The sequence below is a fragment of the Trichosurus vulpecula genome, chromosome 3, assembly GCF_011100635.1.
Source record: "Trichosurus vulpecula isolate mTriVul1 chromosome 3, mTriVul1.pri, whole genome shotgun sequence".
Classification (NCBI taxonomy): Eukaryota; Metazoa; Chordata; class Mammalia; order Diprotodontia; family Phalangeridae; genus Trichosurus; species Trichosurus vulpecula.
The window spans coordinates 271,494,940-271,511,656 of NC_050575.1; the positions used below are offsets into that span (position 1 = coordinate 271,494,940).

The 16,717-nt window shown below is 34.7% G+C and overlaps 1 protein-coding gene across 1 annotated transcript in view; it reads left to right on the plus strand.

Moving 5' to 3' along the window:
• Positions 1–16,717, plus strand: part of MACROD2 (mono-ADP ribosylhydrolase 2) — a 2,244,457-nt gene that overhangs the window by 266,356 nt on the left and 1,961,384 nt on the right.

A 16,717-nucleotide genomic window follows, 5' to 3' on the forward strand; every position in this document is an offset into this window, starting at 1 on the left:
CTCTCTCAGTATACTCCTCTCTCATCCTTTAATTTGATTTTATTTTTTTAGATGTCATCCCTTCAATTTCAACTCACCCGGTGCCCCCCCCCCTCTCTCTCTATGTATATATATGTATATATATATATATATATATATATATATATATATATATATATATGATATGTATATTCCCTCAGCTACCCTAATACTAAGGTCTCATGAATTACACACATTGTCTTCCCATGTAGGAATTTAAAAAAAAAACAGTTCAACTTTAGTAAGTCCCTTATGATTTCTCTTTCCTGTTTACCTTTTCATGCTTCTCTTGATTCTTGTGTTTGAAAGTCTAATTTTCTATTCAGCTGTGGTCTTTTCATTGAGAAAGCTTGAAAGTCCTCTATTTTATTGAAAATCCATATTTTGCCTTGGAGCATGATACTCAGTTTTGCTGGGTAGGTGATTCTTGGTTTTAATCCTAGCTCCTTTGACCTCAAGAATATCATATTCCAATCCCTTCGATCCCTTAATGTAGAAGCTTCTAGATCTTGTGTTATCCTGATTGTGTTTCCACAATACTCAAATTGTTTCTTTCTAGCTCCTTACAGTATTTTCTCCTTGATCTGTGAGCTCTGGAATTTGGCAACAATATTCCTAGGAGTTTTCTTTTTGGGATCTTTTTCAGGAGGTGATCGGTGAATTCTTTCAATTTCTATTTTACCCTCTGGCTCTAGAATATCAGGCCAGTTCTCCTTGATAATTTCTTGAAAGATGATATCTAGGCTCTTTTTTTGGTCATGGCTTTCAGGTAGTCCAACAATTTTAAAATTATCTCTCCTGGATCTTTTTTCATTCCTTTGGTTCTGTTTTATAATATCTTGATTTCTCCTAAAGTCACTAGCTTCCACTTGCTCCAATCTTATTTTTAAGGTAGTATTTTCTTCAGTGGTCTTTTGGACCTCCTTTTCCATTTGGCTAATTCTGCCTTTCAAGGCATTCTTCTCCTCATCAGCTTTTTGGAGCTCTTTTGCCATTTGAGTTAGTCTATTTTTTAAGGTGTTATTTTCTTCAGTATTTTTTGGGGTGTCCTTTTACCAGTCCTTGACTTGTTTTTCATGGTTTTCTTGCATCACTCTCATTTCTCTTCCCAATTTTTCCTCTGCTTCTCTAACTTGCTTTTCCAAATCCTTTTTGAGCTCTTCCATGGCCTAAGACCAGTTCATGTTTTTCTTAGAGGCTTTTGTTGTAGGCTCTTTGACTTTGTTGACTTTTTCTGGCTGTATGTTTTGGTCTTCTTTTTCACCAAAGAAAGAATCCAAAGTCTGAGTCTGAATCTGAGAGCGTTTTTGCTGCTTGGCCATGTACCCAGCCAACTACTTGACCCTTGAGTTTTTCATCGGGTTATGACTGCTTGTAGAGTGTAGAGTACTTTGTCCCAAGCTTGAGGGGCTGTGCTGTTGTTTTCAGAGTTTTTTCTACACCTCAAGCTCTGCCACAGTAGCTCTCCTCCTCCCCCAAGAACCTCCTACCCTGACCTAGACTCAGATCTGAGCAGGCTCTGCACTCCTGCTCTGATATACCACTTAATTCCTCCCACCAGGTGGGCCTGGGGCCTGAAGGAAATGTAGCTGCAGTTCTGTAGCTGCACTGCCTTCGCTGCCCCAGGGTGGTGGCCTAACCTCGAACTCCTTTCGCTCCGTTCCCACAGTTTTTTTCCCCACTAACCTTCTCTGTTGTCTTTGGTGTTTGTGGGTTGAGAAGTCTGGTAACTGCCAGAGCTCACTGATTCGTTGTGCTAGGGCCTGTTCTGCCAGGCTGCAGGTCTGGTTGATCTGAGTGCAGCCCATGCTGGGCTCTGTTCCGCTCCGCTCTCAGCATGGTGCGATAGACCTTACCCAGCGACCATCCAGGCTGTCCTGGCCTGGAACCTTGCTTCCCTCTGCTGTTTTGTGGGTTCTGCAATTCCAGAATTTGTTCAGAGCCATTTTTTATAGGTGTTTGGAGGGTCCTGGGGGAGAGCTTTAGCCCAGTTCCTGCTTTCCAGCTGCCATCATGTCTCTGCCCGTGTGTGTATGTATTAAGGAAGAAAGAAATAACTATGTCTGTGCTCAGGAAAGGGAAAAACAGAAGAGTCACAATGGGGTGAAACAGATTGTGTCATTTAGAGATCACAGTTATTATATAACTTCTTTTTAAAAAAAATAATGTTCTTCTTATTCATAAATGGGCATGTGTGAACAAAGAGGGAGTAAAAAAATCTATTGGAGGGCAAGATGAATAGGAATATAGGATTAACCATAACAATGAATGTGAATGGAATGACCTTACTTATCAAACCAAAGAAAATAGTAAAATGGATTAGAAAGCAGAATTCCATAATATGTTATTTACAAAATAAAGATTCACAAAGAGTTAAAATGAGTGACTAGTACAGAGGGTATTTATGCCTCAGGTAGACTAAAAAAAAACAATGGGGTAGATAAGGCTATGGTAAGAATAGAGACAATAAGAAGACATAAGCAGGGAAACTACACTATGTGTAAAGGCACTTAGATTATGTATCAACACCAATAATTCATACGTATGCACTGAATAGCACAGCATCTAAACACTTATGGGAAAAATTAATCACACTTCAGAGAGTAATATACAATGACATTATAATAGTGTGGGACCTCATTGTGTCCCTTTCAGACTTAGAGAAATATAAGCAAGAATAAGGAAGAATGAAGTTAAGCACCTAGATTGAACTTAGAGATATAGAATAGAATTTAGAAATGTTAAATCTCTGCTAATTTTCAGGCCTACATGGCACCTTTACAAAAATTTTCCATGTACTGTGATATAAAAACCTCACCATGCCTAAAGACATAAGTACTAACTATCCTTAACTGACCACAATGTAATAAAAATTATATTCAATTAAAGACCTTTGAGAAAAGTATTAAAAATTCAATTGAGACAATAATTTAGTAATAAAGAATCATTGGGTCAAAGAACAAATCTTAGAAATAATAGGAAATTTCATGAAAGCAAATAACAATAAGATAAGATAACAGAACTTACAAGATGCAGCTAAAGTAGTCCTTAGGGCAAAATTTGTATCTCTAAATGCTTTCATTAAAAACAACGAAAAGAACAAATTAATGAAATGGTCATATAATTACAAAAAACTAGAAAGGCAACAAATATAAAACTTAGTAAGTGACAAAGTAGAAACTTTGAAAATCAAAGAATATAATAGAAACAAAACAAAAGCTACTTTAAAAAATCCAACCCATTGAATTAATAAATAAAAGCAGCAACTGGCTTAAAACTGACAAAATAAACAGATAGCTAGAATGATTTTTTAAAAACAGAGGAAAACCAAATTTAAAAATGCAAAAAGATAATTCACAGTAATTGAGGAGAAAATAAAGGGAATTCAGATAAATTATTTTCCTCAATTATATGCAAAGAAAATCAATAGCTCAGATGAAGTGGGTCAATATTTACAAAAATAAAAATATCCCAATTAGCAGAAGAAATGGATTATTTAAATAACCTAGTTTCAGAAAAAGAATTGGAACAAGCCATAAAGGAACTCCCAAATTTAGTTTAGGAAAAAAAAATAACCAAACCAACTGTATGAATAGATTGATTTCACAGTGAATTCTGTGAAACATTCAAAGAACAATTAATATCAGTTTTACTTAAACTAGCTTCAAAAATAGGAAAAGAATTCTTTCCATCATACAAATATAATCTTGATACCTAAACCAAGGAGAAACAAAGCAGAGGAAACAAATTATACGAAGTAATATCCTCAATGAACATTTATTCAAAAATATTAAATAAAATATTTATTAATAAATAACAATTTATTTATATATATTTATATAAATATACTTATACAAAATAATAATCATATAATAATAATTTATATATAATAATATGTAACAATTTATAAATAAATAACAGCTAACATATTATAAAATAACATTAAACATAACAGCATATTAAAAAGATTTTGAACAGGTCAGTTTATACCAGAAATGCAGAGTTAGTTCAATACAAGGAAAACCACAAACATAAAACATTACTAAGAATAATGAACATAATAGATTATATTAAAAGGGATAAAAGGATAATAAAATGCCAAATAATTATATTAACAAATGCTGAAAATGCCTTTGACAAAACATAATGCCTATTTCTCTCAAAAAAACTTGAAAATATAGGAATAAATAGACTTCTTCTTAACAAGTTAAGTATGTATCAAAGAGAGCAAACATTACATGTAATACAGAAAGTTTAGAGGCCTTTTTAATAAGAGCAGGGGTAAATATAGGATTACCTTTATTACTAGTATTATTTAATATGGTGATACAAATTTTAGTATTATAATAAGATAAGAAAACAAAGGAATAAACATAGTCAAAGAGGAAGCAAAACTCTAACTGTTGTGTGATAAGATGGTTTAACTAGAGCAATGGTGTTAAACTCAAATAGAAACACATCCCTGATGGCCATATATTGACCTGTTGTTGTTGTTAAGTTGTTTCAGTCATGTCTGACTCTTCATGACCCCATTTGAGGATTTCTTGGCAAAGATACTGGAATGGTTTGCAATTTTCTCCTCCAGCTCATTTTATAGATGAAGGACTGAGCCAAACAGTGTTAAGTGACTTGCCCAGGATCACACAGTTGGACTGGTCTGAGGCTGGATTTGAATTCAGGAAGATAAGTCTTCCTGATTTAAAGCCCTGTACTCTATCCATTGTAATGCCTAGCTGCCCACATATTGACTTAGAAAACTACAAATCAGCATTATCCATGTCATGCTGTACTTTAATTTATTTTGTTAAACATTTCCCAATTACATCTGGTTGTGGCCACTCTTGTCTAGAAGGTCACAAGTTCAACACCTCTGATCCAAAGAACACTAATGAGTCAACTAAAATTGACCAAAATGACTTAAGAAATTCAGCAGAGTTGTTAAATATAAGATAAACCTGCATGTCATCAAAATTTATGTTATCAATAAAACCCCGCAGGAAGAGATAAAAAGAAAAACCTTCCATTCAAAATAACAACAGAATGTATAAAATACTTGATACGCTGTCTACCAAGACACATGAATGCAATTATAAAACACTTTACAGGAATAAAGATATGTCTAAATAATTGGAGAAATGTGACTTGCTAATGGATAGGAGGTGCCAATATTGTAAAAATTATACTATTTATATTACTTACCTTGTAACATACCAAAATCAATGGATTATTTTATAGAGCCATAAAATAATAATGAAATTCATATAGAGGAACTAAAGGTCAAGAATCTCAAGGGAAGTAATGAAAAAAAATGAGAATGAGGATGGCCTAGCAGTACAGGATCTCAAAATGTACTACAAAGCAGTAATCATCACAACTACTTGGTACTGTTTAAAAAGCAGTGAGGTTTATCAGAGAACATATTCAACATACAACATGTAGAAGAAGATAAACACAGTGGCCTAATGTTCAATAAACTTAGAGATTCCAGATTCTGGGATAAACACTTAATCTTCCATAGTAACTGCTGGGAAAATAGAAAGCAGTTTGGCACAAAATAGGTATAGACCATCAACTTATACCACATTTCAAGAAAACTTCCAAATGGATACATGACTACATGACTCAGATATAAAGGTGACAAGTAGAGAATTAGAGAAACAAAGAAAAAAATTACCTTAAAATCTGTGTAGGGAGAGGTTTTAATGAATAAGGGACGCTTAAAGAGTATCACAGAAGAATTTTATATAAAATTTAAAAGTTCTTGCTCAAATTAGCTAAAATTAGAAGAGAAAAATGTAACTGGGAGGAAAATCTTTACAGCAAGCTTCTCTGATAAAGGTCCCATAATCCTCACTCACAGAAGAACTCTCTCCAGAATTCTTTACCTTTCACCTATGAAATAGGTACTGTTCCCTATGCAACTCCATCTCCAGTTCCTTTATGGGTCATATTCTTTCATGAGAATATAATCTTTTTGACAGTTAGGATTATCTTACTGGTTTGTATCTGCATCCCTAGTTTCTGATACATAGTAAAGTCTATCGTCTGTCTAGCTAATCTCCAAAATAAACTGATTCAAATTTATAAAAACAAGACATCCCCCAGTAGATAAAAAGTAAAAGGATCTAACAGGCACTTTTCAAAGGAAATTAAAAAAAAAATTTTAGCTATCATCAAATTTAGGGGGGAAATGCTTCAACTCACTAACAATTAAGAAATTCAAATTAAAAGAACCCTGAGTTTCCTACCTCATATCTGTTAGACTGACAAAGTTGGTAAAAATTGAACATGAACAGAAAGAGTTAAAAGACCTAGATGTACAAAAAAAATTAATTGTAGCTTTATTTATATATTTATTTTTGTAGTAGCAAAGAACCAGAGACCAAATGCTAGTCACCCTTGAGGAATGGTTAAATGAATTGTTGTGTATGAATGTAATGAAATATTATGATGTCATAAGAAACTGTATGGATAGTTTATGAGAAACCTGGCAAGAAATGTATATTGATGCAGAGTAAAATAAGCAAAACCGGATCTATTTAAACAATAACAACTTTACAGAGAGCAATTTTGAAAGACTTTGATTAATGCAATTACCTACTACAATGCTTTTATGAAGCACACTACTAACCTTTCGACAGAGAGGCAATGGTCTCAAGATGCAGAATAAGCTATATATTTTGTGGTATAGCCAATGTAGAAATTTGTTTTGCTTGAACTAAATATTTGTTACAAGGTCTTTCTTTTTCTTTTTCCCAATGAAGGAGGTGGGAAAAGGATAAGGCACAGGGATAGAAGAGGAAAGGAAAAGAAAGAGAATGAAAAGTCAATTATTTAAGACAATTTTTTCAGTACAGAGAACAGAGAAAAGACCAGAAAGAAGCTCATACAAGCATACATGCTTTGAATACATTTGAGTAAATAAAAATGAAACTTATTACATGCCTTAAAAGAAAAGCAAGTAATATAGTTTAACATTTACACTTTCATATGGGAGCAACTAGGTGGCACAGTGGATAGAATGCTAGGCCTGGAGTCAGGAAGACTCATCTTCCTGAGTTCAAATAGGTCCTCAGACACTTATTAACTATGTGATCCTGAGTAAGTCACTTAACCCTGTTTGCATCAGTTGCCTCATCTGTAAAATGAGCTGGAGAAGGAAATGGCAAACCACCCCAGTATCTTTGACAAGAAAACCACAAGTCGGGTCACAAAGAGTTGCACAGGACTGAAAATGACCAAACAGTAACAACAGTTTCATATATATCTTTTTTCATTTCTACTGTGTATATAGAAATATCTATTTTATTTAGTATTTGTTAAATTCAGATTAAAATCAGTTGAACTCCAAAAATAGATTGGGGAGATGAGTGAGCACATGGAAAATGAGCCATGTTTTCTTAGTATAACCTGGATATGGGTTCTTGTCAGATCTTGTTCAAGTATAGATTAGACTGGGTAGCCTTTGAGGTCCTGGCCAGCTCAGCTTCTTTAATTCTGTGAATCTTTTGAATTAGATGACAGATGACTAGGGTTTATTCATCACTACCAGTGAAACTGTTCATTGATTTTAAAGATGTAATTAAGATTCAGTTCCCAAAATAACTCACTGAATCACAGACATATTTTCATTTTTATGGGAAAAATAAAAAAGGAACTGACACATTTCTCTTATAGGGAATATTCAACTATTCAAATGAATCTGTGATCACTAATGATATAGATCCTTCCTCAAAAATGTTGATCTCAACTCATTCATTCCTGCCCCTTCCATGTGACTCTTTTCAATATCCATCTACAAGTTTGCTAAGGAACCCACCCAATACTTTTCTTAACCTCTCTCAATATTGTGAGGATATTAATGGAACACATGAGCTATCGATCAATTGTCCTTCCTCTTACCATGTAACAAGTCTGCTTTTAAAATCACACATTTCTTTGATGACATTGTTTAGTCTAGTTTCTTTTTATAGTTCCTCTTTTGTCTCATTGTGCAGCCTGTTCAAACCCACCATGCACCTATCCAGTGCCATTGGAGTGATACTCATTTTTAATTTCTATGTGAAAGCTGTATTTCATCACATGCAACCGTACAACAACACTGGTAGTGTATTGTTATTTGAAAGATGGGCTTTTACTTGAGGGAGAAGTATGGAAACATGAAAGGAGCTTAATTTTTCTTCTTGTTTCATTCTGAGCCCTGCTCATTGTTCATTTACAATATCTGTTCCCCGTGGCCCCCACACCTGATTCTGTCTTATAATATTGAACATAGTCATTTTTCATGGGCCTGATTTTCCTTCTCTGGATGGTTAAGAACACTCAAGAATAAATAAACATTGAAATGGCCTTGCAGATAAACCATGCCTCACAGATACTTCTAATAGCCAAGTATACAGTATTTAGTTTCATAATGATGATAATGAACGCTGATTGAAGTATGATAAGGTCACACATCATTTAAAATTTTTATTTTAAATATTATTTTCCAAATGACAGGATTATTAGATTCAGAGCTGTAAGAGACCTTAGATATTATTTAATATAATGACCTTTTATAGATGAAGGAACTGAGGTCTGGAAGAGCTAAGTGACTCTCCAGGTAACACAGCTAAATTTGAACTTACTTTTTTGACTTTCATTTCAAATGCTTATTTCACTCTACCTTACTGCTACTTCTTTAATCTACTTTCCTAATGGATCATAACTTGAATACCTAAATTTTCATCTAGCTGGTAGTATTCTGTTTAGAATCCCAGTAATAGATCTATCCAATGTTCTATTATTCTAGTATACTTCCTAGTACATGTTATAGTTTTAATTTTTGATCATGCTTGTTAATAAAGGTAGTGATTAATTACACTGCACAATTTTAAAATCTTTGTTCCAAGTTGTAATGTGCTTATATGCACTCTTCATTAATTGGTAGAGCATTGGTGGTTTCTTTAGTGTCTGTGCCCCAGGATTTTCCTAGCATAGTTGTTTATGTTAGAGTTTCTACCAGAATGGGATTTCCAGGTCTGTTCATTGCAGAAATTGAATGTAGCAGGTTTGAACATGTAGTTGTTAGGTAGAAAAAAATGGCTAATTCTCTTTTAACTTTTTCTGGCAAATTCATGTTGCTTAAATTCATGCTGTTTGGTTAGGGAAAATGAAGGGTAATCCATTTCTTTAGACTGTAGTGTTCCAAAGGGCCAAAGTGTGATAATGAGTGGACATATGAAGCTATTTTTGGGAGAAAATATTTTCATTTTCTATGTATGGCATTTTTAGTTATGTTCATCCTGAAGAAAGAAATATGTAAGTAAACAATAATTGCTTTCTTTCCCTTTGTCCTTCGTAACCCCATTTTCTAGCACCTTTAATAGACACCTTTTACCTTTTAAGGGGTAAGTCTAATTGATATACTTCCCATGGTACTGTGATAGTGCTTGGCTTCCCCCAATGGTTATATAATTGAACCTTGTATTGATCAGCGCTACTCTATATTGGTAGAAAGGTAAAATACACTGATGTGGCCGAAGCTTAATGGCCCAAACAGATTTACTTCATTTCCAGCACTGGTGCTCTGTCTACAATGCTTGAATGGAAAATTAAAGCTATGTTGGCTTTCTGGAAAAGGCTACTCTTTCTTCAACAAAATGTGTGATGATTGTCATTCCAGTTTGAGGGTTTACTGCACTAACATTGTGTGGAATGAGGGTGTAAGTTAGCCAAAAATATGTATCTAAATAAAATTTGTGAATCACAAGGCAAAAAGGAGTCCTGGGAGAAGCTATAGAATATCATGCCCTAGAAAATGTTTATGAGTAAGGTAGGTCAGTGCCACATGTCTGGAACAAAACAGCATGGGTGGAGGTGAATTGGTTGACTAAATAGTTTTGCTGGGTCCATTAGCTCTTTAATTTTGCAACATAAAAGATGATGAGAATTTTTCTACATTATGAAAATTTGTCCAAGTTCCTTCCTAAAAATCTTTCTTTACATTTATGTGGTTGCATGCAATTTTGTTTTTTCCTGAGAATAAAGCAGCACTAACTTGCTTCTTGCACATTTTATGTTAATAGGGACATTATTTTGCTTTTACTCTAAATTTTGCAAATATCCTTTCAGACCATTTTATTAGTTATTTTATTTGAACTAGGCTTTTCTTTGACCCCAAAGAGATCTTAGGGCAAAGCTTACAAAAGAGGTGAAGTGTTAATTAGTTTTAATGATTCCTGCTGCTGTCTTTCTATCTACAACTCTGAGGAAATCTATAGAATTGGGAAAGAATGTGTGAAATTTGTCTGGGGAGGTGGGGAAGGATTAACGTGTTTGTGAATTGGTCTGTATATTTGGAGTAATACTATTACTGTAGTTGAATAACACTAACCCCCTGATTTCAACTTTTTTTCTTTTAGTTTGACCCTTGGATAATACTTTAGAGTCTGGTGATTATTTTATAAGACTACCTTTTCGAATGTTTTCTCTACGCAGATATGCTAACAACATTTTTATATCTTCAAATAGTTGAGTACCTCATTAACCTGGAAATAAAAATGTCCTGTTAAGACAAGTTACAAAACAGAGATAAGGTCTGGAAACTAAGTGGTTTATGAGAGGAGAAATACAGTATGTTAATTTAGATTCATGCAACTTCAGGGCTTTGTTCCAGGTTACACAATCAGCTGTTGCACTTTAGCAAAAGGCTACAGCTTCCCAGGACATGTTGCTAGTTGTTAAGATCTGCCCTTCACAATAAAAAAAAAGATTCCCACAAGCATGAACGGCTCCAGTTTCAAATGTTGTATTTTCTATTCATGTTATGTTTTTTCAGTAGTTTTGTGATTTTGGCTTAGTAAACAATGGTCAAAATAAATGTTTTAATTTAAGCAAAGTTTACATTATTATTGAGGATAATGCCACGAAGGATTTTTAAAACCATTTTCATACCATTGAAGTAAATCATTAAAGACCTGTTATACTTTCCTTCTCTTATCAGACTAATTTTCCCTAAGATTACTATGGTAACATAATCAATGCAAGTCTCTGATGGAAATGTAGTAAAGTATACTCTTATTTTGTTATAAACTATTGTGTTATATTTGCTTTGCCATGTAATGGATAGAATGCTTGACTTGATGCTCACAACCCTGGATTCAAATCTTTCCTTAGACACTTAGTAAATGTTTGATTATGGGGAAGTCACCTAAACTCTCAGAATGTTAATGTTTTCATCTTCAACATGAGAATAATGAATGAATGAAAAATGTTTATTAAGTGCTTACTTTGTGCAAAGCCCTGGGGATACAAATAGAGAACAGACAGTCTCTACTCTCAAGAAGATCACATTCTCATGGAAGAGACAGCAGATACAGAAGATTTCTGTTGCCTATCACATGGAAAGGTCCTATGTTCCTTAGGATATATCAACAAAGTAGATGGTAATACTTCCTCTTTAGTATCATTTCAACTCGTAAAATCATATCATTACTAATTCTGAACCATTTGACAATGTCAAGGACTTTGTTGTCAGGTTTTTTTCTGGGTCTTTCACATCTGTAGTTGAGCACTCACAGAATAAATTTCCAGGCCACATCTCCATGGGTATTGCTTCCCAGGATGACGGCTGTGTGTGCTGACTTGGAAGCATGATCAATTGTCTTAGGAGTTACTGCCACCACTTGGACTTGTAGTCTTATCTCTCACTTCTATGAGGGCTATAGGACCCAGAGTGGAAGCAGTACCAATGGTCATGGTGGCACTGCTATTCCCAAGACTGTTAGGTTCAGAGTCCTGGCTTGCTGCTTCAGTTGGCAGCTGGTGGGAGTGGCTGGCCCCTTCTTTACAGATGTTGTCTCCTGGATGATGGCTGTGGGGCCTCAACTGGAAGGAAGACTAATGCATGTGGTTGAGGGGCACTGCCATTCCTTAATCTCTGGGGTTCAGGGTCCTGAGGCTATCTCAGTCTAGGTCTCAGTGGAGGTAGACTCTCCTAACACAAGCTGCCTCCTGTCTCTCCTTTGGAGTTCCTTGCTACTCTACGTGTTTTATCCCCAGTAGAATGTAGTCTCCTTGAAGATGGAGGCTGCTTTATTTTTGTCTTTATATTTCCTTTGTCTTCACATGGTAGTTCCTTAGTAAATGTTGAATTGAATCAATGAGGTACATACAGAGAAGTCTGCTGGTTTCTTTCCACCTGGATTTGGGTGTGTATGAAACTTTAAGTTTCAAGTTTGACCTTAATACAAGATATGATTCAATTAATTAGCTTAAATGTGTTCAAAGTGTCGCTAACATTAAATTTAAGTACCACTGAATAGGTTGCACTAAGATTTTGTTTCATATCCTTGGAGTAGTTATTAAATATCAAACAACACTAGTAGCTTTAACTTAATAGGTAGATTTTATAGTTTGTATTCACGTTCCATCAAAGACTTTGTTATGGAAGTTCAAAACTATCAATAAGTAAACTATAGATCCTCCCCCTTCTTTTTGTTTTAAATTAAGGGTTTCATTTTAAGAAACGCCAGCACACAATCTCTTTAATATGACTCATCTAAATATTGCATTTCTGTGATGTCTCATTCTAAACCCAGCTAGGAAGTACAAATCTATAATAAATGCCTGTTGTTCTGTATATCTGAGTAAGATCACTGCCAAGAAACTATTTGAAAGCTGTGTCAGGCACTTATTTGGTTAGTGACCTTAAGATTTCTTTCTCCCTACACAATAGCTAGTAGTGCTCTCATAGCATTACGTAGGTTTTATGTTTTAAATTCTGCACCAGTACTTGAACATATCCTTCAAGAAGATAGCATTTTGATGCCATTATGCCATGGCTCTCATAAGACACAGTGGAGCTATAAAAGGGTACTGTAGTGAATTCAGCCACTAACATTTTATTGCTGAAAGTTTTATTTCTAAAATACTGAGTTCAAATCTATTGAACATCACAAATGGGATGAGTTTGTGCCATTCAAGGTAGTGTTCAGGGAGTGACTGTTGATATAAAGAATCTCTTGCAAAACCTAAGATAACCAATGATTATTTGGGAGAAGCTTGCTAGCAGGGCGACAAAAGTATAGACAATCTCAGTAGCAAACTGGCATATTTTCCTGAATTTGTATTGTTAATATTTATCTAGAAAAGTGTTCAGGTGGAATCCTGGCACTGATTGTATGCTTTTAAAATCGTACTTTAATCCCTGTCAGTACCAAGGTAAAGTGAATGAGGACTCATTCCTGTCCACTTCTGTGTCTCTTAGAATTCTTGTTTCTCTTATAATAAGTAGCATTTTTATAGTGCTTTAATGTATGCAAAATGCTTCACAAATAACATTTTATTTTACTTACTTTTAGACTTCTTCTTCTTCTTCTTCTTCTTCTTCTTCTTCTTCTTCTTCTTCTTCTTCTTTCTTTATTCTTACATTTCTCTTTAAGGCACCCCTAATATTTTAACCTGATTTTACCTAAATAAAAATAACCCTTGGAAGTGGTAAAGGCACAGATTAAGATTTGGCCCCAGAGAACAGAACTTTTAGAGCCCTGAGTAGAAGTAATAAAAAAGCAGATATAGATTTGATGGAAGGAAAAAAAAAACTTCCTAAGAATTAGAGCTGCCCCTGTGTGGAATGTACAAGAAACATGCCAGACCAGCCAAAGCTATCCAGACACACTAATCATAAAATCTCATATTTGGAAGGGACTGCAGAAGCCATCTAGCCTAACCTGCTCAAGAATTAGAATATCCCTTACAACACATGCTGCAAGTGACCAGCCAGCCTTTGCCTGGAATTCTCCAGTGAGGGAAAGGAAGCTCATTTTACTGGTAGCTACATTAGGGTAGCCCTTGCTTTTTGTATTTACTATTTGTACATTGTTTTTTTTTTTATTTCTGGTTAAATGCCATAGATTTGTATCATCTCTGCAACAATAGCAATACCATGGCGGGGGTGGGGGGCGGGAATGTTGTGTACAGAGCTAGGGATTTTGGCAGGGATTGTCTATCATAGTTCTTTTTTGTGCCTTCTAGAGAAGTACAATATCATGTATACTATAGCCATTCAGTACATAATAATTTATTGATGAAGAATTAGTAAGTAGAATTTGCAGAAAGGTAGGTTACAGGATCGTTGATTTCAAACTAGATATGAGTGAGGAGCAGAGCTAGTTTGTGCAGTGGATAGAGTACCGGCCCTGGAGACAGGAAGACATGAGTTCAAACCTGGCCTCGGACATCTACTAGCTGTATGATCCTGGGAATGCCACTTAATTCTGATTGCCTCCCCGCGAAAACTCCCCAAAACTAACAAAAAACAAAACCATGAACTAGACTTTAAGTTACCTAGCCAAGGGCTATAGACCTAGATCTGGAAAGGACATCAGAAGTCATCTAGTCCACATTCTGATTTTGTAATTGAAAAACTTGAGGCCCGGCGAGGTTGTGATTTACCCTTGATCATGCGGTGACTGTGGAAGAGCAAATAATTTGAACCAAGACTGTCCATTTGACGCTAGACTTGTCACTCTTTCCATTACACGTTATTTACCTCAGGCTCAATAAAAGGAGACATTTCCTAACAGTTAGAGCTATCCAAAATTAAAATGGGCTCATTGGGAGGCAATGAGTATCACTGGAGGTCTTTAAGTAGTAGATGTCATAAGGATGTTTGGATGATGTTATGAGGGAATTCTTACTCAGATAGTGTTAGAGGTCTCTAACAACCCTGGATATCTATGATTCTAGGTAGATGAGAATGATATACCCTATGAAATTCAAATGCTTATTCAGGTAGACTGGCCATGTAGTACTTGGAAGTTCTCAACTCTTGAATAAATACAAAATATCCTGCATTCATTTGGCCAAAGGAAAAGCACTTCCTTTAACCCCCCTTCTCCTAAAAAAAAACCAAAAACCTGACCTAACAGTTACAATTCAGAGGCTACTCTGAAGCAAAAGTATTTACTCCTATTATTTAAGTAGGAACCCTGAAGAAGAGGGAAGAAAACCCAGTTGATACAGTTTTCTTTTTTTTTTTTTAGCAGCAGGTAAATGAGCTGCTATTGAAGTAAATTCACTAGTGGTTTGGCTCTTGTAATGTCTGCAGTTTCAAGTGCTTTAGTTTAGAGCATGATATGTGCCTCTCTTTAGAATGTTTTTAAGCTTCTGCCTTCATGAAAGCTGTCATGTTGGTGTATAGATACAAAATATGCTTTAGTCAGAAACCAGAAGGATAGTAAAGCAGAATTTTTTAGTTCCTATAGCACAGGGGAATACTTTAAAAACAGACATGTCTGAAAGATAGAGCATTGTTGTTGTTCTAAATAGGAAAGGGGAATTGAAATACAGTGATTTAATGCAGTTTCAAGTGGGTGCTTCTAAAAAACAATTTTTTGACTTTGTTGAACATGCAGCAAGGGAGTGATTTTTTTTTTGTTTCAGCTTCCCATATGTATTCTTGTTAAATGTATAGGTCATAAATTTTCAAACTTAGACTGCTGTTTTCTATATTTCCTACATTAGTGCCAAATTTGGAGACAATTTTTGGTCAATAGGATTTAGATATTAAGTTTTGTAATTGGTAGCAATTTATCTAGTGCCCTTTGGGGCAAAGACTTGCACCTTGAAATTTTACCAGGGATATAAACATTTATTTTTCCAATAGAGATTTCGAATATCTTGGTAAGCTTAGAAAAAAGATCACCCTAACTTTCTTTCTTAATAACTGCTAGTTATCATCATACTTTTGATAAGGAAATATTCCTGTCTCATCCTAAATGAAGATATGGTCAAGCACATAATAAAAGTCAACACTTGGAAAGAAGGCATATGTTAGCACACACTCCCAAATTCTCTATGCTTTTGAAAAGCTTATTCTGAACTTCCGCTTGTGCTATATGCTGTTTTTTTTTTAAATAGAAAATAAATTCATTGGTTTTAAAGGACTTAAAGAAATCTAGTCCTTTCCCTGACTTCTTATAGAACTGTATATGAAATGTTTTGATGAAATGATCATCTTTGGAAATTGGCCCTGTTAAAAAAAGAGTCCAAAATTTGCATCAAGATCAAAGAAATCCTGCAAGTAACTGTCCTCCACAACAGGACATTTAAGTAAAGGAATGGTCTAAATGGCCTATGAACTTTTCTGGAAGTGCACAAGGTGAGCCTTCTGAGTTTTAATAGAGCATTTCTGATCCACTGTTAAGTCAACTATATATTCTATTTCCCAACAGAATGATACAGTTGCAGCATCTACTGAATTGATAGGCATACGTGCTTGAATTTTTTTTGGGGGGGAAGTTTTTCTTTAATTTTTCAAATATTCACTTATTGAAAGTGATGGTACAATGTAGGCAGTGCAGATGAGAGGTAAACACTATGTTATTTTAATGTTCATTTTATGACCTTTGTCAAGTTCAGATGCTCTCTGGGGATCATTTTCCATCTAATATATTAAAAAAAACCTAAAAGATATGTCAGTAGAATGATTTCATGTGTTAAGCTCTTTGAGTACTTCTGAGTAAAGTGGAGCACAAATTCAAGTTGTGGATTTGAAAAAAAAAACAAACCTATCTATGCCTATCATTATGCATGGGATGCTTTAGGTAATCATCAGGGTCTTAAGTGGTTTGCTATTTTACCTAAATTCAATGTTATAATTTGGGAAAAGCAAATACAATTATTCTGTCCTTATTTTTTAAATTTTATTCAGCAA